Genomic DNA, 24,957 nt, shown 5'->3' on the forward strand with positions numbered 1-24,957 from the left:
ACATCAAGTATGTGACCACTAAAAGATGATTTTTTCAATGTCTTCATGTCACAAGCCTCGGTATTAAACCTGTTGAACCCTCTACAAAAAGTATTGTAAATATGTTCTTACAGCCTTTTAAAGTAAGTTTCAAGTCAACTAAATATATATGCCATTTACAGTATAATTAAATGTTCTTCTATCAGACGCACAAAGAAATATTTCAGCTGTACAATCACTGTTTATTTTATATAAGAGTTCATGTGACTGTACAGACAGAGATGCGACTACACTGCTGAAATAAAGCAAGAGATCATATTTGATAGGAAAGCCAGAGGCCTTACTCAATTGGAAAACAGTGATACTTCTTCTAGAAATTTTCCATCTTAACTTTAATATAAACGCTAAAGCATGAAATCTAATTTCTCATTCAATCTTCAAAGCCCAAACCACACAGGGGGCAGAGCCCGAACAGCTGAAACCTCAGCCTGTTTGAAGAGCCAGGCAAGACAAGGTTGACTAAACAGTGAAACAATAGGTGGTCAGACTGTAGGGCTTGGAGCAGATCAAGTTGAAAGTCTCTGGGCTGACTAGTGGCCAATAAATCTGAAACACAGATTACATGGCAACATGTGAAGTAACCAGATATATTTTCAAAAGTCAGCGACTTCCCCCACGACATTACAAATACATTTAACTGCTGGCTTAAGGTTTTGCAGATAGTGTAAAACAAATTTAAGCATTGTCCATGATAGATTGGTATTGTGAGAATTTTAATCAAGCTAATCTACATGCTATTTTATGACTGCAATTTATCAGAAACTGTAAAAATGATCTATAAATCTAATCTGAATAAATCTAATCGGTCTAGTGGTTTGAGAAATCGGCCTTCCACAAGGGAGTCCATGTCCAACCAGCCGATGACAGCAAACATTCACCCTCCTGCGGAGTGCAAAAAAAAACCCCCACAATAATCGAGAACCAGAACTGATGCTCTGACCCTGCACTCTGGCTTTGCTGCTTGTTAACACCACTGTGATTAATCATCATTTACTTTAGTTTAACATGATTAACATTAGCCAGCTCTGGAAACAGAAACACATGGTAACCAAGGGAACATAATTTTAGAGAGAATACAAAATTGCTTCCTTATGCACAAGGAAAAATAACTTAGCCATTCCATAAAACCCCAAGGTGATTATTGAGTTTATTCAACTACAACTAATATCCCTGTCTTCAGTACAACGCTAAACTGTCATACATAGACAAACGATGAAACGATGAAAGATTTACATCGATGTCTGAAACTGGCTTCTTACTCAGAAAATCGACTCCATCTTCTAATCCCACATGACGGAGACACAGAAAATTACCAGGCCATTTATGAGTTAAGATGCATGTGGGAAAGCACCTTAAATGACGTCCTTGTGGTTGCAGTGCAAAACATTAGGGACAATTTTGTGGCATTTTGGAGGAGCAGGATGCATAAGGCTCTGTGGGAGCCACAGATCAAGACTTGGTTAAATGTGAAATCGGAATATTAAATACAGCAGTGAGGCAACAGAAAATCTGAGGCTGGTTTTAAGTGAAACAAGTCAGCTGAAGCATAGACTTGGACACCAGACTGTATGGGTAAGCAGGGTTTCAAAGAAAAGGATAACACTGATGTGTCCTCTAAATAGCCTGGATAAAGCAAAGTTAAGCTATCTGCATAATAAATATCAACATTCTTCATTGATGAATGGGACTGTGGTGACGCGCGTGGGAAAGCATGTCCATATCTTGGCAGCCTTACGAAGAACTGAGGAAGAACCATGGCAGCCCATGAGGAGAGATGACCTCTTCTCATGCAATGGCACATTCCTGCCATAACTAAGTGGAGAACAGCCTGAGATAACTATAGCAGGCAGCGTGGAGGGGATGGGAGTCACAGCTTGGTGGAATTTAGGGGAGACGGCCACCCAACCCTCTTAAACCTTTATGAATAGGATACCTAAATCCACAGAGAATGCTATCAGGCCTAACAAGTTCACAAGTCAAGCTAACATCATTTTACCGTTTGACCTTTGTTCGATCAGCAGGTGATGGAAAAAGAATGCAAAAAATAATTTGAACATGTGGTTATTTGCTTGGGATGTCAGCCAGTAGACAAAGTGGCATTTTAATAAACTGTTCATTTATTAAGGGGATTGTAAAGCAAATGTACAGATGTGAAAAGAGATGGCTGTAAATCAGTTTAGTTCCAGTAATATGTGAATGAATGAAAATTAAATCTATTAACTTGAAAACAAGTATAGATAAGTGAAAAATTATAAATGATTACTGCCAGCTCCAGTGAGTGTATTTAGAGTCATCTGTTATTCCTCTGAGGTATGCTCTGGCTAACGTTAAAGAAAGGGAGCAGAGAGTTGACGAACAGATCGTTTCATATTGATGTTTCAGACGTCTGTGACTCTGTCAGTGAAATTCACTTTCCCTCTCTGAGGTGCTCTGATGGGAACTCCAACAGCTGCTGGTTTCCACAGTCCACTTAGTGGGGCCTTCAGGGAAAGCCAGGGATTGAGGGGGGGCAGAATACGAGTGCAATGGGAATACATGCTCCAGACACCTACTCTTATTGATCTCCACTGACCTTGGCTCCATTGACATGATGGGCTTCAAGGACAGAGTATCCAAGCTCTATCTTTTTCCACTTTCACACTACATTTCCTGGAGGTTAGACACTTTATATGGCTTAATTGATTTAAACCTTATCAATAGGGCCCTAATGGGAAAACTTTACATTGTTCACTGTTGGAACTAGCTAGCAAGGGCACTTTTAGTGAGCATTGTTGAAGTGGTAACTCTAGAGGCAGAAAGCAGGAGCACATCGTAATCTGTTTATCAAGGACAATCACAGCAGGCAAATGCAAGAATCAATAAGTAGAGCAACTTAAAGAGCTTCCATGTGTCAACAGTGTGTAATCTTGATAGATCTATACCTACAGTGCATTCAGAGAGTGTTCAGACCCCTTCGTTTTTTTCCCCACATTTTGCTGTGTTGCAGCCTCATGCTAAATGATTTCTATTTAGTGAAACAGTCCCTGTTTAAATTGCTGCCAAAATATGCATTAGGAGAAATGACATTAGCTGTTCAGACACAGAGGCTTGTTGTGGAAGCATGAGAGTATTTGGGGGTTGAACAACTTTAATGGTCCTTGATCAAATGAACGACCCTGTTTCACAAGTCCAGTATAAAGCACTGACCCTCACAGCTCTGTTAACCCCAATGGGAATGAACTTTACCTACAGTGCGTCTGATAGCATGTAGAGAACATTTAATCTAGAAAACTAGGGTTATGTTAGTATCATGTTTCTGTTTGACATGACTAACTCTGCCATAGCCACAGAAGCAAGGGCCATCAAATGCTTGGAAATCTACTTAAAATATATTAAATAAAAAGTTATTATTGAATAATTAAAGCTTTATTGGTCTAATTATTTGATGGAATCAGCTGCTCTTGATTCCTTGACCTTCATCTGCTCAAGGACTTCATCTGTTTAAATACTCATAAAATGAGAAAACTGTTCACAAAGTGTTTAAGCTTCATTTGTTCTAACAATTGTGATCAGTGGATTATCCCACAAGGGGAGTTCATGGGCCTCGACTTAAATGTTCATTTGTTGTGTGTTCAGCTTTTGTTTTTGATTTCATTTGTTTGTAGACAGAAAGCTGTTGGAGATCAAGGATGGAGGAGTGTGGCAGCAGGATGAAATGAAAATCAGATGGATGCTATTTTACTGCAGGAATTCAGCAGCTGTAGTATAGGTGCTATTTCCCATGAATTCCTGTATATATGAATATCTAGTTCTAAACTAAAGATATCGTTTTTGCAAAATCCTAAAACAATCAGTAAGTCTTCCTAGCAAATGCATCGTTTGTTGGTGGATTCTTTCTTCCAATGCAGTAAATACTGTTACACTACAGCACACATGTTGGCTTTGACTGTGCCACTGCTGCTATCACAAATTCATGGATAATTATTACCTCAGACACCCCCATCCCGCTATCCCCAAACTCACTGATTAAGATCCCCAGAGGAAACCAAGAGGAGATGTGGATGCTGCATTCTTACATCCTCTTGAGCACATTCAAGTTAATGACCACACTATCAGTGAATCAGCATTTAGGAGATAATTATGTCAAAAACAACCCGCTCAAATCATCTCCCCCTAAAGATCCCCCTGATCCTCCATGAGACTAGAAGGTGCAGGGCCTGTCGGCGGGAGCCTGTGAACAGAGCGCTGTGTTTGGTGGCTGGCCCGGACTCAAACAACTACCAATTCCAATTATGCTCAAGCCATTTCAAAGTCCATTTAAAGACAAATGTGGGATTTTGCTGTGGTGCTAATTAGGGCTGGGAAGAATGAGAGACCTCACAGTGCACATGAAATTGCCACAACAGTACATTGATACTCAGAACTTCTGCATACTATTCTATCGCTAGTAATTATTTGATGTAAAATATTTCAGTGAAACCTATATTTAAAATATAATATATATTATATATTTTTATAATATATATAAAATTAATATATTTAAAATCGTACCATCATTCAGTACACACACTCAAAATCTAAAATTAAACATATGATCATATATAGGTGTAGACATATAGTTAAGAGACTGTATGTATCTGCAGATGATCGTTTTATTTGACATTTCAAGAACCAAAAGACAGAAAATCCAACTGTCATCTACCACTGAAACTGTCTTATTGTAGCGACAAGAACACAGTATGTTTGCAAGACACAACAACAGACAGAACAGATCGAGTGTGTCAGGGGAGGAGGAAAAAAGAAAAAGGAAATATGTATTGTGAGTGTGAAATAATAGAACAGCAGTGACAACCATGCTGGCATTAAATGCAGAGGGACTTACTGAGACAACACAACATAGCAGTCCCAGTCATCAAAGTAGAGGTGGTAATAACTACCAAAACAGAACAAAAACAAAACATGTCCAGAAATAGCTGCTGTGCTTTGTAGGTGACGTGAAGCTACAACTTTGAAATACCTTGACCATGAAGTCAGAAAGGGTGAAATCATTTTCCAGAGACAGAAGATGAGTATATCCAAAAAAAACTTGACTTGAAATAAACTCAAAGGGAGTAAACCTTAAGAGGTAAATTAGTCAGATAGAAAATAAAATATAACATATAACATTAAATGCTTTCAATATGCAATATTACCCTAAAAATGGCATTGTTCATCATTGTAGTACTAAAATATGTTCTACGAATATTGGCTTCTCCCCTGCCCTTGATCATGGGTACAAAACATGTTAAAGAACATGATGCATTTTCCGGTTCTCAGTATGAGCTGAGCTGGGAAGCTCTGTTCTGGATAGACCTACACCAAGTTACAGACACACCCACAAAAGTCAAGTTAGCAAGGTGAAGTTGTTGAGCAGTTTAGAAAATCTGGCTGCTTTGTAGTTGCTTTTCTTTTCTTTTCAAAAGCATGAGAGTGCTGGTTACAGAAAGGAAGATTTATAGAGGGGAAGGCACAAAAGCAAAGAACTGACAAACCGACAATCAGCCGAGGCAGCAAGGGCAGAAACTAAAACACACAATACGGCCCTGCAGTCTCCCTGTGTAAGGATGACTAACCCTTTGTATAACAGACTAAGTCTACTCCAAATATTATGTGGAGTCACTGCTATCAGAAAGAATAATGTCATAATCCGGCTGTCTGGAAAGAGGCAGACTGAAGATGCTGATTTTTCTGTCAAGAATGCCCTTATCTCTGCCTTGTAGTGATGATGATGCTGCAGGTACTTGTGTACTGTATTTGTGTTGTTATGTTGCCCTGTGGTGCTGCAGCCCAATGTTACTCATTTCTCAATAGCCTTTACGGGCCCACAACAGCAACGGTTCCCAACCCAGCCCAAGCTCTTAAAGAAGAAGAAAGAGAATAAACCCACAAAGCACAAAAACATAGTGTAAAACAGTCTTGTCATTTTTGGATGTAGAGTATCTTAGAGTGAAATTAGATGCTCTTGATTTAATGCAACATATCACCCCGTATATTCAACAGCTGTCATGTACAAAGAGAAATCTGGACCGTGCTTACCTGCCAGGTTATGTGGCTCCCTGTTGTCTTGAGTGTTATAGGACGAGAACTCGCTGGTTCAGACAGAGACACAGGGCGTTCTAAGGCTGCAGCCAACTTTCCTGCAGACAAGGAAAGCAAGAGATGAGAGGGCAGATGTCAGCTTAATGTCACCATCAAGCACTCCTGGTAAGCTCCTACTTCTGTGAAATCACAGATACAAAATGATTAAAATGACTGGATTTTTGTTCAGAACTGACACCAACTTTTTGGGGTATTACTGTTTAAATCAAGGGAGGCACAGAACAATTATAATCCACATATGTTCTAAATACTGCAGATCACGAAAAGCCGACAAGAAGTCTATTTTGGAATTACAAAAAACATAAATCCACATAAATCCCACAGCTTCCACTTCTTATTCCAACAGCGCATAAAGGACCTGTAATTCCTGCCCAGGGGAATGGCCACTGAGTTGCTACACACTTGTCTATACAAATTTGAGTGTGTAAAAGTATTTCGGCAGATCTCATGCCTGGAAAAAAAAGGAGTAGGGTGAGGGCTGGCAGGGTTAACAATGGTGGGGTGAAAGTATGGGGGTGCCCAGAGAGTGAGCAACACAATTATCATAATTAAAAAGAAAACTAACGTGCGTCGCCTGTTAGCACCTGTTTGCTTCATGCTGGGGTCAGTCAGGCAGGTAGGGTTCACTATAATAAACAACTAGCCTGCTTAGTTGCTTTTTTGTGGGCACTAACTCTCAACAAGGCACCAAGCTGAGAAAGAGATGACAGAAACACTGCGATATAATCTTCATAAACATTCACATCACCCAGGCAAAAGGCTGCTGTGCATTAATAACACCAACAGACTGAGGAACCATTCCAAACCCATTCTCCACAACACTGTCACGTCCCAATTCTCATTAAAAGCATGAGTCAACAGAAATTAGACTTGAACCACTCCCCTGTCCTAAATTCATCCCTGCAGGCATGGCATTCTTACACTGTAGTCCACTCAGGCAAGAAACCAAGCTATATAAGGAATTGTTAGTGTAGAGCACAGCTAGTGGCTCGAAACTATAAGAGCCAAGGGTTTAGATGTGAGGAGTCTGTTTACACTGAAAGCTTTTTTGTTTTTTGTTTTAAGAGGGTCCACTTGCTAAACACGACTCAGGCTTTAATGTATAATCCAACACTAATATTGGCTGCCAGTGGGCAGAGGACGGGGGGAGGTGAACAGGGTCTGTTTGTGTGAACACTTGCAGGTGTAAGTGTTGTGTGCATATCCATATTTGGGTGAGTACCCATGCATTTTGTGAATGTGTACACTTTCCAATTGTGCTGCCAAAATCACACAACTAAACCTACCGTATATGTATAATATCTCGGTCGTATTTTTGTATGGTCTTGTATTGATAGAGGAGGATTTGTCTTGATAAGAGGGAATATAATAGAATAGACTAGAATACATTTTATTGCCTAGCTGAGGAAGGAAAACTGTCTATGGGCTGACCCATAAAAGTAAAAACATAAACATATCCAAATCATATTAACAACAGATATCTAACATATCCAAAACCATCCGCTACGTGACCATCCATTAAGAAACCATACATCCCAATGAAGGTAAGAGCATTTTCCAGGTGAACTACAGTAAAAACGCAAAATGTTAAAAATGAAAAGGGAGAGAGAAAAAAAAATCCAATAAACATGAGTAGAGTCAGGCCAAATCTCCCTTGGGCTTCGCCTTCCTCTCGGTTTTAGCCACTTCCTTCCTCTGGCTCTAATTGACAGTGCACTATAGTATTTCCACATAGGCAGATAGCTAAACAGCTCCATGTGTCCCTTAATGGCAGTTAAGCAATGGTAATCAGCACAGATGCAGAGCTGAGCACATCAGGCTCCTGCTACTGCGATGCAAACTGTTTTATTGCCTCCCAACAGCACTACTGCAGGTTGCACCCACTCGCTGAGCTGTGTCTATATTATAATGCCTCCACAGGAATCCTTGATTTACAGGCTGTGGTTATGATGCCATGATGGACAGCTTTCATCACGGTTTGGAAAATGATCACTCTGAGACCAAAAGGAAATGTGAGTTGACCTGCCAGGATACTGAAATTGAGAGCTCAAGATTTGAAAGGCTACAACTTGAGCCTTGCACAATATGCACATACACTGGGCCTTTGATCTTTGACTCAAGCTAAGACTAAGAGATCCCTGTGAGAAGGAAACATGCCAAGCTCAACAGAACTTGAATCAAAGCATGAGAGAAAGATACTAGCCCCTAAACCACATATGACATTATCATACTTGACTGAAAACATGTAGAGCAAGAGAAAGTTTCAAAGGCATTGACATGCTAGCTTAATACAATCCTTCTTGCAAGGCAGAAAACAGTGAAAAGCTATAGGAGATGACTGTCAGGGCAATGCTACTGGGCACTGCTAAATTAAAACATCCTTGCTTTTATTTGGAATTCCTAACTCCCAAAATACAATTGTTAACAACTGCTTAATTTATTTCACTTGGTGAATATTATTATTGGGACAAGATCCTCATTTTTAAAACGTTTGTTTTATTTTTATAGCAAACACAACATAAGACTTTACACAAACCAAGTAACTTTGCAGGCTCCAAATTACACTGGCAGACAGGAAAGAAACAGTGCAATCCTTAACATTCACAAAACATTCTGCTGTCTGCATGAAGTGCACAGATGTTTCCTCCTCTTAGCCATGTGCAGTCTAAGTGGGCTGCCAGGCCACAGGAGGGGCAGCCGACTGCTTGCAACAGTCCATGGAGCATGTCTTCAGGCCAAGAGCCTATTCCCGAGACGACGACAACCACGAGTTCACCGTGACCTTTACAAGAGCCTGGAAAGTTGGGCATTCAAGATAAAAAGAAAAAGGTTTTAGAGGTGCTGAGGCCGCAAAGAAAGAATTATTCATTTTTTTCCCCCGCAAGATGCGATGCCCTTGCTCAAATCCATCGTCTGCATAGTTTTAAATACATAATCAGATGTAGGGTACCACTATTTGAGAAAATACAGCCACAAAAAGACAATCAACAGAAGACATACACATGCACTCCAACCTAACCCAACATAAACCAGTCACTCTGTCTCCATGGTAAAGGGATTATGTCATGACTCAAGCATCTTGAGGAAAATGCAGCCTGTGTAGACTGTGATAAGTGACTGAGTGGATATAATATTTGCAAAGAATAAGTACGCTAGCCAAGCGATCAGACAAACGACAGGAATGGAGAGCTACCCAGTAGTACATTAACCATGATGTCATCATTGTACATCTTGGAGCCAGGGCAGAAAAAGCATGCATGCTGATCCAAGAGCTGAGGACTTGCATCACATTTAGATGGCATTAGGCTCTAAATTTAAATATGATTCTGCAGAAGTACAGAAAAGGAATCTGACGTCTCCTGGATACAAGTTGCTTAACAAGACCCTCTTTTATCACAGTCTTTACAAGGTATGTTATGTTCCTCTTTTCTATTTCTTCTTTCACTGGTATTTATACATTGTCCACATCCACGTTCCTTAAGCTCCTCAACTTTCTCTTCCCCTCTCCCCATACTGTAGACCCACTGTTCAGCTCCCAAGGCGGGCAGCTGGCTCTACATCAGACACATCCGAGGACAAAAGGGAAACTCCAGATTGTCGTGGTGAGGGCAGCCACCCGTGGCAATGCTCAGCGGTGTTCCGGTTGTTTATGGTTGGCACTAATTACAGATCGACAGACTAACCAAGCTCTAGAATCTCCAGTTGGTACAAAGAAAACGCGGAACTTGTTTAGACAGAAAAACACAGATTGACCATTAAAAGTGTCTCCACTTGCAGCAAGCCAGATAAAACATGTGATGTAAACTCAATAGGGTGGCTTAAAGACATCCCCCAGGATCAAGCTCACACTCCCTGGGGAAGCTTGTTAACTCGTGCAGGGGCACAATGATGCTGTTTTATTGCTGCCCTGAGGTATGATGTAGTCAGCATAGGAGCCTGTATGTATTAGAACTGAATTCAAAGTAAAGGCAGCTGTAAAGCTAATTGTAAAGATAATCGCCCTCTGCCAAGCATCATTTCTCACTTTACAATCACTACAGAAAGACTATTAAGCTTGTGTTGTATTAAGGTTTATGTTTTATGGAAACCTGGATTTAATATCTTTATGAATTGAGAAGCTGGAGACTGTGAATCAGTGATGGAATTCATAAACTCAAGCCACATTGAAACTGTTTAAAAGAACTTAAAAGAATAGAAGGATGTTTTGGGAAATGCTCTTATTCCCTTTCTTGCCGAGAGCTACTGTCTTATGTAAATATGAAGCTATATATCCAGCAGTCAGTTAGCTTTGCTTAGCACAAAGACAGTGAACACGGACAAACATGCAGCCAGGCTCTGTCCGAAGGAAATAAAATCAGCTACCACCTCAGCTTCTCCTTTAAGCTGTACTGAAACAGTAGTGTGTGATGTTGTAAGAATTATTTAGTTCCCGAATTACTGCTTTAACATAACCTCCATCTATTCTGACAACATCACCTGATACAAAAGACCAGCAAATCGTCAAGCTTTAGGGTTTTGGCTTCTCTTAAAAAATGAGATATTCACTGAACACATTTGCTGTCTGTGGTACATGGTTAGCTGACTTATCAAAAGCACCTTTCTTACCCTCTCTTCCCCGTTGCTTGAGTCACACGTCACCGTAGAATGAGGAATAAAGACAAAACTGTAGAGGAATTTATAAACGTGGGCTACTGGTTTTATGCTCCCACAGTTTTACAACATCCATACAACATCTTGACAACTGTGGGTGTATAATTTCTATTCCCCACAAAGCTTTGACTGACAAGTTAACAGCCAACCACACACCAGAGGTCTCTATATATGTGAAAATTGTAGATAATACAGACACGAGTGATGGGAGAGGACACAGCAAATGGGACCACTATGAAAGCTAAAACCTCGAAATCAAAAGTAGGCTTGTTGCACATAGATGCTTGACAACAGCACCAGCTGTCAATTTAGGAACTTCAGCAAACCAAAGTGTTGAGTAAAATCTAGCACACAGTCCCTGGAAAATGCTGAATCCACACAGAGCAGCCCAATGCTTTGCAATTAACCCTATTAGTATCATACATTGACAACTACCTACAACTTTTATTATGGCTAAATAGAAATCACTAGATTCTGATAAGAAAATAAGGGGAGGCAAAAAAAAACCACAACTAACAATTTGAATATCTTTAAGCAAATTTAGGTTTTTGACATACAACATACATGTACACACTGTGAGCGCTGGCCTAATTTTTTGTTTGATGTATTTGCACTATTCATGATTACTCTTTACGTCCTTTGCCGTTGTATAAAATGACTCTGTGACAAACCTATTTAATTAAAGCTCTTTATGAAGAAAGTCAGCCTGATTAATATGCATGTCCTCTTTTCTGTCATGCTTCCACACTGAGCCTAATTCTTGCTTACACAGTAAACGTCTTGCTTAACTAGCTGAGATGTAATAGGGGATTCATGAAGGCCTGTGCAAAAGAGATAGCTTTTAATTAAAATGAGTCTCTGTGTATGTAGGGCAGGTATGGGTTACTTATATATACTTTGTGTGTGTCTTTGTGTGTGTCTGTGTGAACGAGTAAGAAAGAGAGAGAGCAAGAGAGAGAAAGAATTATCAAATTTCAACTTCCAAAAAAATTGTGTACTAACATAGGCTAAAACATTATTTTTTCTTCTGACAATTACAGAAAAATTAAAGTTTCATTTAAACCAACAAGGTCCTTGTTTATAAACTGCATCTATTTACAAAATATTTAAAATTAATACTTCTCTAGATAAATGCATTTCACCCGAATGGGGCTGTCATCTTTCCCTCGATAAACAGTAGCTAGTCTAAACAGAAGTACACAAAGTCCCTGCGTTAAATGAACAAACTCTTTAACTTGGAACAACTTAGGGCACTTCTTTTCTTTTTTCTTTTTTTTTTTTAAAACACTTCACAACAACTGAACCTGTTTCACAATTTCAGCGGGAGAAGTGATAACACAAGCAGGGGCACATCACAGCGTAAGAAACATTATGGACTTCTCCACAGTCCTCCCGCCTGCTCTTTCAACCCCAAGGGACCTACCTTGCTTTTCTGACGCTACAAGAAACAAACACTGAAAGAGTTTCCTCTGATCTTTGCCGAGTCTCCATCACGTGTCGGTGCAAGTGTTCTACTCTCGCGCTCGCACAGAGGGAAGAAGATTTGCCGGCACATGGGAGAAATATGCATGCCAGAGTAAACACATGTGCGTATATTCTCCATTTACATTTTTTCTCTTCTCCGGCAAAGAAAACAAACACCCTTTTCACATTTCGACTAAAACTCCTCCTTAGTATGCATTAATAGTGCCAGAGAAAAACCAAGGGAGAAAGCAATCCTCATGTTTGAACATCATATTTTCACTTTGATCTTACAATATGGTGTCCCAGTACTGGGTCCAGACATATAAAATTAACTGAATGCTGGATCTTGTTGTGCTGTGGTCTTGTTTGCCAGCCTCATGCTCTCTGGCTAGTTTCTGCGCAGCCACTGTTCCTGTCAGTCAACAGTCCTCTGGATCATAGCGCTCCCAACTCCTCCTACTCTTCCTCCTCCTCTTCCTCCTTCCGTGGCCCAAATCTAATGGCTCAATGCCAATATCTGGGCAGGACACCCACCTGCTATCACTATCACACACTCACCCACACAGAAGTTTCACAAGCAAGCAGTCAGTTCAGTCACCAAATCCAAAAAACTTGCTCCTCTCATCCGAACAGGGACTTCCGTTTATTCTTTATACACGGTGTTGCACGCTCTCTTTCACACCATTCTCAGACACACATGTCACACTTGTCTCATCCCCTACAGACGTTCAGCCAGGAGCCCCCGTCGGCCTGCCAGCCTGATATAGCTGTGGTATGGGCCCGGGTATGGGCCAGGGTCTAAAGGAATGGGAGTGTTTGTTTTCCTGCCATTTCGATCTTCATGTGATCCAGATCCTATCACGCACCAAATAACAACCACTTACACAACCGGGGTGGGGGGGGGGTTAGTGTTACGGCAGAGATACGGCATGCACTGATATTGCTAATGAGATCACAGCGTGGATGGACCGTGTGTGTGTGTGAGAGAGAGTGAGACTAAAAGGAGGGCCTATGAGTTAAACAGGTAATTTGAGATGTGCCTTCACTCAGCTGGGTGACTTGAAAATGGGGTGAGTCTGCAAATTTAATTTGAGCAGCACCAACAGGATTATTTGCGGAAAAGAGTCTTGCTGTGTCAGGCAAGGTCAGGCGGCGGATGTTTGTTTACAAGTGGTGAGGTGGTGAATGCTGGGGTGCATTTTCACCATCAACGTTGCATAATGTCTGACAAATACTGTAAGGTATCATTGTCCTTCTCTTTGCCAGTAAATTTATTGTTCCAGCTTTGCAATTATACTAAGTCCAAACGTAATACATACAGAATCAAGGAAGCGTGAAATTCTACCTGTACTACTGAGCTCGACACTAATTAAAATTAATTAAAAATTAAAATCTCACATCTCTCATCTCACATCTACATAAATATAATTTTATTATTCTAATTATTGGGTTTATAAATCATTATGTTTTGTTTTATGATCTATGCTGTGTGACATGGTAGTAAAACTGTGATCGGATAGAAGCCACACTACCATGGCAGTATTTATTTCTGTCCACCGCTACATTTCAAGTCAGGACTTAACACAATGTTCCCAATAGCCTGAATCAGCCAAAGCCAAGGCACAACATTATTAAAGTCGTTCCTGTCCATCATTGAATTAGGACAAGATTAGAAACTGCCATAAAAAAAAAAAAACAAGACAAGGGGTCTTATTGTAAGAGCAAGAGATAAGAAGCAGAGCATTTCTAAATTTCACATTTGGATGGAAATAAGTGAGTCACGATGACCTAGTTAAGCATTCAGAAGTGGAAAAAGGTTTTTCACATTTGCAGTGTCAGGAGGAGCCATTATTAAGCGTGGATTTGCAGAGACGCACCACACCCACCGCCTCCATCCACCTCATCTGTAATTTATGAGACTTCAGTATTCCACTGAGCTTCGTCAAGATGCAAATTAAGAACCGTATAGAATATTTTTGACTTTACAGAATACATTCATTCAACTAAAAGCACAATCTTTTTCTTCTGAAGGTAAAGCTGTGTAACTGATGGCTGAACAAACATACAGACGCACACAACCCACCTGAGAAAACCTACCGCACTTCATCCTGAAAGAAAGGTGCTTCCGATGAATCTACGAGATAGTACTGATGCATCTAAGTAGCCCCCATCCAGGCCTGTAATCTCCAACAGCAGGGAGAGCTCAGTTTCACCATGGTAAACAAGTCCGACAGCAGCAAGGTATGTCTGAGAGATTTCAGCACAACACGTAGCAAGTTATTTTAAGATGCAGGGTGAGTTCAGGAGAGTTAGTGAGGTCAAAACTTGGCCAAAAGCAAGTACCCCTTTGTGCTCTCGACACATTTGAGTTGGGCAGAATTGTTTTGACCTCACCATAGCCGCAACCAATCACAGAGGCCTTACTCTTACTCAAACAAATACTTGTGTAGATAGATCACCACAGATCTTGCAAGGGAGAATTATCCTTCCATATATGGCGTTCAATACAGCATCAAGGCAGTTAAAAGTTGGAGGTCGTGTAACAGCAACTTTTTTTTTTTTGCATCAACACCACTTCTGAAGCTCTAATCCAAAATTCAACAGAGAAACAACTGAAGCACAAATAGTGCTTTACAATGAAAGAGTAGTCAAGATCCTATCACAACTTTTTTCAGGAGAGTTTCCCATTTCCCTACTCAGTGGTAATGCTTGGAGATGTAGCACTCCATTCTTAAAATCAGTGAGGGTCTTTGACAGTCAGACTCAGTCAATGCAGATCCCTGAGAAAAGCAGCCACTGGGCCAGACCGGTGCCAACACTCTCCTAGATCAAAAGCCTTACTGGAGAAACACGAGTAATGCAGGGGATGTATTTCACCTGCTCCGGATACATGATGACAGTGTTGAAAATGTAAAGTGTGCACGTGCAGGTGTGCACACATGCTGGGTGGGCTTCAATGCATGTGACTGCATGTCACTTAATTTGCAGTGTTGAAAATACATTTTATTTGTATTTCACAGTTATTTGCTTTACGCATATCCATCCACACCTAGATTTAATCACCAGAAATGCAGAACTGTGGGACCGAGCCTAAAGGCGTTTTGCTTCTAAATGAAATTGGAAACCAGATTCATCCAGGGATTTTGATCTCCCACCACATATTGTTAGGTCTTTGGCCATCTCCCATTCCAGCCTCAGGCTGGGAACTGTGTTAGTTCTCAGACGGAGGGAGGTATTAGAAGCTAGGATTGCAAAACTCTGAGAAAGAATGTTTTACTCAGGCACTATTTCTGCATTTCATTGGTAACAAAGAAAGAAGGGATTAATTCAGTGTTTAAGAGTTTAGAATTTATAGCAAAGTTCCCTTCAAAGACAGTGGCATTAAATCGTAGAAAAATTAGGCCACATTATCTCCAATGGGTAATTATTGCACAACACATCCCTTGTTGTTGGTTTCAGACTTTTGGGGTCAAGAATCCACAAATGTATGAAAACAATAAGATAAAGACCTTAATTCGATACATTTGCCACAGCACTGTGACACAAGAATTTTGTTGTAAGTTTCAGTGCCAATTTGAGTTTGTATTATAGATGAAATGAAATGTTATTATCCTGAGAGTCAAGATAAATGGCCATTTTGTTATGGTCAATTAGTAAAGAATCAAGGCTGCATTTAGTCAAATCAAAACAGATAATTAAGGAATCAACACAGCTTACTGAAGACTGTTGCTAAACCTAACTAGTGTGTAATCGTTTTGTCAAATAGAGGGTAACAGACAAGCTGGGCTGGCTAACTTTTGCCAGGTAAGTTGCCATGAGTTTTTGTTCACAAGGAGCCGGCATTTCATTAAAGATTTGTCATGATAATGGGACAAAATGATATGTTGAGCAGAAGCAGCATTGCAACAGCTACTCATATGCACTAATGTAGCTTTTGGCAGATCTTAGCAAGCCAGTACAGCCAAGCCATATTAGGATATGTATGCTAATAATGCATGGCAAAGTTATCTCTCCGGGTAAACAATGAGTTGATGAACATACTGTAAATATTCCATGGCTACATGCAATTCATTCTTCATGAGCAGAGATTTATAACAATGACTATTTACTTAAAATGTCCCAATCTGTCTGACTGACATGGCTTCTTACTGTCACCAAATTTAGCTCCACCAACAACGACTGTGTTTGGCTTGGTTGTTTCTCCAGCTACTGCAGCAAATAATTTATGTATTTTGTACCTTCTCCACCAATGCCTTCACCAAACACAAACTACATTTTAGTTAGTCGTAGTTTACTCTTTTTTTTTTTTTGCTGAAAAGCCCCTGGGACTCTCCTGAATGCTGTTAACCACAACATCATTTATTAGTTCAAGCCTGCTTCTCTGTTAGTTAGTTGGAGCCTGAGAAATAACAGAACATATCAAGCTTGGAATGCAACACAGCTGAACGGACTCTTAAAGGAATCTCCAAATAAAACTTTGGTTTCAGGGTCAGAGAGTCTACTTGAGGCCAGAGTGTATACACAATGTGTGAACAACTGCGTGCAAAGAACACAAGTTTATCTCCAGTCATTAGCAGTGTTACGAGAAGTCTGAATAAAATGAGTGAGCTGACATTGCCTATAGCCAAGACCTACAAGTTTCCTTCAGATATATTCAAACTGAACCCATCTAAGTGGTGTTGGAACCAGGTTTGAGGATGGTTTCCAAGCCAGGGTGAAATCTTAGAGGGGTTTGAGACAAAAGTGCACCATTAGTTCATTCAACATCAAAAACCATAGAGCATTCATTCTACATGCTGCCATGTTATCTTCCATCAGACTTTCCACTGACCACCAAAAGCAAAGAGCAGCTAATGTAATGTCTGACATGGCCCTCATCAATCAGCTATAAAGCAGACATTAACAAGACATCATAGTGTTTTTCACAAGCAGGGAGACAGGTGAGAGGTCTGGAAAACGTCAACAATAAAAAGGCCTTATGTTACCACTGGTCCTGGCTCAGTCTTTGTATAGAGGACCTCACAGGACGACGATGGTGATGGTACTAGTTGTCTATCCCACACCCACTATTCAGTTCCAACAGAGAATATCTGGCACTGCTAAATCACTGAGTCCAACAGCTTTAGCCCATTAAGTCTGCTTGGGACATGCTGAATAGCTGAACTCTGCCTGCCCTGTGAAGACGAGACACACTTTTAAATCACACACTTTGGTGAAAGGACAAAGTTTGACAAGGGGTGAGCAGCAGCATACAGCTTTTAGCCGGAGTTAAGTTGTGAGAGTCATCACCTAAGTTAATAGCCCTCGTTAGTATGCATAGCAACCCGGCTGTGGTACAGAGGGCTTGTTGGAAGAATGTATTCCAACTTATTAATGAAAATCGATCATAAATAACTTGTCTAAAGGCTAGATATGAGCATCCTCACTACAAGCTGAAGCACCTTTTGATTATTTCATAAGTTTTTACATGCACCGTTGATAATTAATAACAACTCAGCTAATAGCTCATTAGACTTGCATTTTCAAGATCAACACCTTAGCTAATAGCTTATCAGCAAAGTCACAGCCTTGACATACCCAGACAATCACGAATGTTTACAAAGTCAACATTCCTTTAAAGGTCAAACCCAAACATTTTAAACAGTTTAAAATTCATCAGCTCTCTTCATATAATGAATAAATAACAGGGCAACAGGGAAAGCAAAGTCAAAGATAAGAGGCATTAATATGGTCACATTATCTTCTGAATGAAAGCTCTTGACTGTTAAGCTGATTTTTAATTTCTACTTTATTTGATCACATACAAGTAAATCCCACCAATAAAACAGAGCTCTTAGGAGTAACATTTTCACATTTAACGTAGTACCGTAAAGGAATTTTTGCTGGTTTTATGGAAAGATGCATACTACAGGAACAAATCTTCGCCAAACTTTTATCGCACAATGTTGCTGGTGAGACACTGATGAATGTCCCTCACTTAGAGATCAAATACAACAAGGGTAGATGCCCGTGCAACAAGTCTTTCACCTGATAATGATGTGTAATTCCTCAGCTGATAAACCCAAAATAAAAACAACTCACTAAACAATTCACACTTCAATAAATGAACAAGGATTATAATTTTAAAAAAGGAGTTTTGATTAAAAAAAAAACAATCTAATTGTCTACTGGTTTTGTTGTTGTGGAACTGAAAATGTTTTACCATTCATCTGGTTACTTTAATTTGTCCTGACATCTTCTCACCTGAATGACTCAGATGACACTACACTGACTTTTGGTAGATGCCGTGTTATTGCCTAGTAGCTGCAAAATAAATTCAGTATAAGCCATGACCTGAAGCTGCCAACACAAATTATATCATGGCCAGAGATCCAAAACAAAACACAACTGGGCTCCGGCTCTGCCTTGATTGCAGACAGAGCTGAAGTTTTTAAACATGGCTTCCAGCCCAAACTGCACTTTATCAGGCTCCACTGACCTTCTAAAACCTGGAGTGTTTTGTTTAAGGGGCAACTACATGGCCAAATTCCCAATGGTGTAAAAAAAGGAACAATGTTGTTCATCACAAAGAGTGTGACATTTGGGAAATCTCAGGAGGGATTGAAATGTGTGGAGCTGATTTCCTCAATTTGGAGACATAAAGTTCTGCTGGTGTGTTATGCTGACCTTTAGGCCTTGATCCGAATTACCACTCTCACTAAATACACAATTTTAGCAACCCTATCATTTAACAAGGGCAGAATTTTCAGTCGACTGACAAGACTGTGAGGAGCAAAAAAAATTTTGGTTCATTTTGATAATTTATTCATGTGTGAAGGGACAACTGTGAGCAGGATACTGAAATAGATATGAACGGTTTACTGACCCAGACCGCAACAAGAACATCAGAAACTAAAATATGGAAGTGATACTACGGTGATCTCCATAAATAAATTGTTATTCAACTTGTCCCACACCACAGGTGGGCCAAAGTGCAGGCTTAGATAAAGAGCTAAAGAGGTGGAATTCAATGCCTTGTTCAAAGACACTTCAGAAAAGGAGAAGCATGAACCTGGACTGAGAAACATTTTTTTCGATGGTATCACACAGAGAAGTGTTATTACTAGGGATGGGAACTGACAGGGTTTTATTGACATCAATGTCATTATCAATTCTGCTTATCAGTCCGAATCTTTGTCGATTCCCTTAACGATCCCTCATCAGTTTTGTGTGTGGTAAAACAATTAAGGCCTACACAGGTTTTCAGCATCAACACACTGTGTACCACAGTGTAGAAACCAAACAGAAAAAAGGCAGGCATGTGACTCCAGTGTGGATGAAATGAGAGAATATTTGTACAGCTTTCCTTTTCATTCAACTCAAACAGGTGTACGGCCAAAAATGTGTTAGTTTGAAAAGAGTGAAATATGGTGTTCTAATGTAAGATGGAACTAAGCTGAAGGTGTGATTTTATCTACCTGGGCGGGTCTTCATCCACCTGTGAGGGCTTTCCAAGTAAGGCCTACATATGGGAAATGCTACAGGCATGCTGCACGGCTGGGAAGCAGTGTCACTGATGCGTAACACACGAGGCATTCCTGGAATTTAAGACCATGCTGCGCACAAAGATGTTCCAGCATATTACTGGTGTTTCCACCCTTATTTGAAATTACCATTTTACAGACATTACAACTAGCACTGTCATCATCTTCTTTTATGAAATGATGCCACACTTTGGGCCATTTCTTCCTCTTCACCACGAGCTTCCAGCAGCACAATGTTTTTCAATGCACAACTGTCGCAACGACACGCCGGCATTGATAAATGAAACTAATAAGCTCGCAGGTATATGATTCCGATGGTTCGGAGCCAGTTCTCAATGGAACTGGTTCTCAATTCCCAGCCCTAGTTAATACAAATAACGTTTGTATTGTAAAATTATAGGCTTGAGTCAGACACGCACCTCGCTGTACAAATAAATACAATTTAAAAACTAGAATAATGAGATTTTAATCTGGTATGGGTACCATTGCTGTTCTGTTGCAACTGGCCCCTCTTTGAGAGAGAGAGGATATGTATGTACGTATGTATGTGTGTGTGTGTGTGTGTGTGTGTGTGTGTGTGTGTGTGTGTGTGTGTGTGTGTGTGTGTGTGTGTGTGTGTGTGTGCATGCACTCCTTAACCTCTAGGTCACACCTGTTACCTAGATCAAGCCCTGGTTCAGTGCAAGGGGGAGAGGTCAAGGGTCAGGGTGTCACATGACACTACCCTCACAGATCTGTTTCAGGGCCCACATGTACACATTCACTCTGTCAACCAAGAAATTATCCATTATTTATGTCACTGAATTTTCTCCAAAACAAATGTTTGAGATCACACACTGCTTTCAATCCCAGGTTAAAAATAATCTGACAACAGCTAAACTAACTCCACTGTGTAATAAGAAAAATGCAAGCGCTAATACAGTATATTGAAATCACATATGACAGGGTTAAGACGCAAGGTGAAAACTCCCATTTTTTTTCTACCAGTCACAATTAAAAACATTTTGAATTCAGGCAAGGTTTTATGCAATTCAATATAGAGGACTGTGCATAACTTAATGTCTTTGAAGTAGACTAAGACGTGCACTCACACATAATTCAACAATTTTATCCCAAAATACTATTATGCCTGAGGAAAAATAAAAAGTGTGATACATACAAATGTTTTAGAATGGCTTATTAGATTCAAATTACCCAATAACATGCTTTACTTCAGTGCCAAAATTATAACTGAATGTGTTGAATGCTTTCAAAAGGCAGAGTCGCTATGTGATAATAATTTGTGCACTGGAACATTTACTTCAGTAAAAGATCGCACATTAAAGTTGGTACCCATAAGGTTTTTTATGAATAAATCTTTAATACTATATATAATATATAATACTATAATACTGTATGTATCTGCGTGATGGACTACAGTAAAACACAACCAACACATTTATTGTGCCTGGAGACTCTGCTGTGGTGAAATATTGATTTGGAGGCTGGCTGTTTTCCTGCAACAATATTAAGCACTTTTGATGTTCACATTACATGTTTTACAGAAACAAGCAGAGCACTGCTGACATCAGCTTTATCGTTCGAAATTCAAAGACTAGAATTTGTTTTATCGGTAACTGGCACCAACATCCACTTCCTAAACACGTATGGCTATCTACGGGATAAAGAAATGGTGATAAGCCTCAGTCCAGGTGAAGGTCTGGGTCACTGAGCTTTCTGCCAAACAGAAACAACTTTCATGCCAGTTCACAATGTGAAGGGGCAGATTTTGAACATCTCACTGCACTGCCATTTCACGATACGCCTCGAGGCCAGTGAGTCACCCATCACATTCCTTTACGGCACAGAAAGAGCCTATTGTAATGGAAAAGGTAATTTATGTCACATTTATGTCATCTCTTCCGACACACTGCTGTAATAGCGTAGATCAATATTGCGGCTGAATGTCTGTGATAGGCAAACTGAAAGGTGAAAGGCAGATAAAATACTCGCGACTGTCGAGCAGCTGCCTTGAAATAAATGTCATGAACCTGTTCTGATCATTTAGGCGTATATCCTACAACTGTCAAACTTTATCAGTCAAAGACACAGGGAATCAAAACCTTCTGTAGCCCTGTAAAACCAAAAGATCAACATCACCACAAAACACTATCTTCCTGTTGCTCACCACAAAGAATGTCAGGTATGTTCACAACTCAGAAATGTAGGAAACAAACCTGCAAATATTTGTCCCACATTCTTTGGGGACTGGCATCTGCACTTATCAGAGGACAAATCTGAAATCACGGTAAATCCGCCGCTTCCTCCTCATCCGCTTTAAACAGGTGAAGAAGTAACAATGTCAGACGCCTCCCTTTGTTGACACTGTTAACTCATGAGGGGTAATCAAAACAGGAGCAAGGAGCAAGTAAAAACAAGAAACTGACAACTACATTCCCACATGAACGCACAAAGGAGAGCTCCGTGCTCGAAAACCTGGTGTCTGTTTTGAATGGACTGAGGCACATGAGTGGTAATGTACTTCAGCTTTCACTGGCCTGAACTTGTGACACTGAAACTGAAGAATGTTTCACTTTCACAAACATTCTTCACATGAACAAAAGAGTCTAGGATTTGCTATTGCAGAAAAGTAAAGGACACTGTGGATTTCAGCCGAAACTGAACTAGGTGGTGAATAATATGGGAATATGGGTAGCTGGGGTGTGATGCTGATGTTTTGTTTTTGTTTTTTTCTGAAGTTAACCATATTTTGTACATTTTTCAGGCATTATAAGCAATTATACCATCACAGAAATCCCACCCATACTTTGATGTATAATATCTGTGGAAACTGGCTAACTGGCTAATTTGTACAGTACATGTCGCTCTCTCCACTGCTCATTTTCAAGCTCTTATATCTAGAACTGAAATGATGAGTCAATAATTGATTAGTCAACTGACAGCAAATTAATCTACAACTATTACCATAATTGATCGCACTGACTGTAGTCATTTTTAAAGCAAAAATGTCAAATATTCACCTGTTTAGGTATTTCAAGTGTAAGAATTTGCTGCTTTTCTTTGAGATACAAGGTAGTAAATGAAACATGTTGACTGAAAAAAAAAAGACATCATCAGAAACGTGCAATGGGCATTTTTCACTGTCATGCACCTGACCTGGAAAAAATACATATATATGTTTTGTTTTTGTTTGTTTTTTTCAGTCCTGTTAGGACCAACCAAGTAAACAGTTATTAAATGTTCTTCTTGCATACGGTCTGTTACCTACAGAGCCAACAGTGAACCACATTTCAGATAATACACTGCCGTATCACTAAATTGACTGCACAACAGGATTTATTCTTCATTCCTTTAGCCTGAACTAATGGTTCAGTTCAAACCTGAGACCACAGATGTTGGCAGGTGAAAATATCACCTTAAAAAATGTTCGCATCTCTTTTATAGCTTCATTTACATGCTTGAATGAAAAAAAAATGTAATCCCTGTCAACACTTGTCAGACCCCCATGTTTAATCTCCATTTTTAGGTGTCAATTTATTGAGGCAGATTTTTATGAGAAAATTAAACAGCGCTGATTCTGGTTCACTCTGTGTGTTATTTAATGCTGCAGGCTATAATGGGGCAGAAACAGCTTTTTAAACCATGCCTTAAGATGCATGTAAAATTATTCATAGTGCAATGTGGACCACAGCAGCATTTATGTAATACACTCACTAACGCACGTCCCACTATGGAGCCCTGTGTAAATTTCTTGACATGACGGGGATAACGCAGGGTTTGTTTTGTTTTTTTGTTTTTTTTGTACAAGGGTCTTGCAGGGGTCAGCCTGACAGGTTGAAGACAGGTCTTTAATGGAAAAGGAGGACCCTACAACTGTTTACAGGTAAGGTAAGGATAAACTACACCTTTAAAATAAGGATTCTGGTACATTAATACCAATCAAATTATTAAAATCTGCAGGCGAGGAAACACGACTTTTATTTATTTATTTATTTATTTATTTTATTGACAGATCAGTCTAAGGAGCACAAAATACGTGTTAGATTACAGACCCCCACTTGGTGCCAAAAATCCTGTTAAGTAAGTTTGATAATGCTTCTAACTTGGTATCTGTTCTGCAGGTAAGAGGCTAACAGTGGACACCCTCCTTCCACTCGTCTCTATTTATTGCCTCATTGTATTAACATTATAGGTGGTGAAATATATCTCAAATAAACCCACAGTTCCTTCTAAAAGACCCCTGGTGGACCCTGGACCCCCGTTTGGTCAGACGAGGCAAGTGAACCGCTGCCTATCCCATTTTGTAAATACTGCGAAGTTCTGCTTTGTCGTGGGCTCCTTTCCAAACCAGGTGCAGGCTAAAACTAACTTCTGAGCAAAACCAAAACACAAGCAGCCTCGGATTTCTTAACAAACTGAGTTGTTACCGACTACTTCAGCTCTTACTCAAGTATGACAGCAGCAGCAGGAGAAGCAGCTAAGTTGTAATGTTACGTTAAGTCAGGAGCTATCATTCAGTTCGCTGGAGCCTAAACAACGGCTAGCAAAACTTCTCAGCTGTCCTCGCATCCCCTGGACCTGGACTGCATAAATCTGACATTCAGCGCTAACATAACAACACAGAGCTGTTAGCTTATTCGTACAGAATACGCGGCATTGCCCTGCACTACAAACTGGAACTTGGCAGCCGAAGGTAACTGACGAGACTTGTGGCTGAGACACTTTCAATTTGGGGGAAACGGGAACCCTTAGCTAACTTTTCCATACCTTTCAGACGCCGAACTGCGCCCGGTCGGTTCTACCGCTAATCCCGGTTTTGACAACGTCGTCCTCGGCAACAAGGAGGAAAATCCGAGCGTGTAGAGCTCAACTCTTGCCAGTGCCAGTGATTTTTCGCACACGGCTCCTCTCTCTGCGTGGCTTCAGCAACAGCCGCTGCAGTTTTTTCCACCAGCCTGTCGCGGGGGCGAGCGCACTGGGATACTGGGCTGGCCAGGACAACCCGCGTGAACGCGCAATTTACACGGCACACCAAAAGTGTCCGTGCACAACTGTGGAAGGACACTCAGCATATTCAGACTGTCTTCTTCTGGATTTCAGCTAAAAAACTTTTCATTTTAAACTGCTATTCAGATGAAGAACTTGCAGTACCATACATTACCAT

General features: G+C 40.2%; 1 protein-coding gene across 2 annotated transcripts in view; it reads right to left on the bottom strand.

Moving 5' to 3' along the window:
- The window catches only part of peak1 (pseudopodium-enriched atypical kinase 1), a 96,876-nt gene extending 72,142 nt beyond the window's left edge, over nt 1–24,734 (bottom strand). The window contains exons 1-2 of one of the 2 annotated variants that reach the window (XM_041037898.1): nt 24,561–24,734; nt 6,094–6,194 (exon numbers count right to left, since the gene is read on the bottom strand). The gene's annotated coding sequence lies outside the window, so the exon portion shown is untranslated. Of the gene's footprint in view, nt 1–6,093; nt 6,195–14,353; nt 14,484–24,560 lie in introns of those variants that run through there. The other variant, XM_041037899.1, reaches the window with a different exon arrangement.
- Nucleotides 24,735–24,957: the final 223 nt, after the last annotated feature.

The sequence above is a fragment of the Toxotes jaculatrix genome, chromosome 5, assembly GCF_017976425.1.
Source record: "Toxotes jaculatrix isolate fToxJac2 chromosome 5, fToxJac2.pri, whole genome shotgun sequence".
In the NCBI taxonomy this organism is placed as follows: Eukaryota; Metazoa; Chordata; class Actinopteri; family Toxotidae; genus Toxotes; species Toxotes jaculatrix.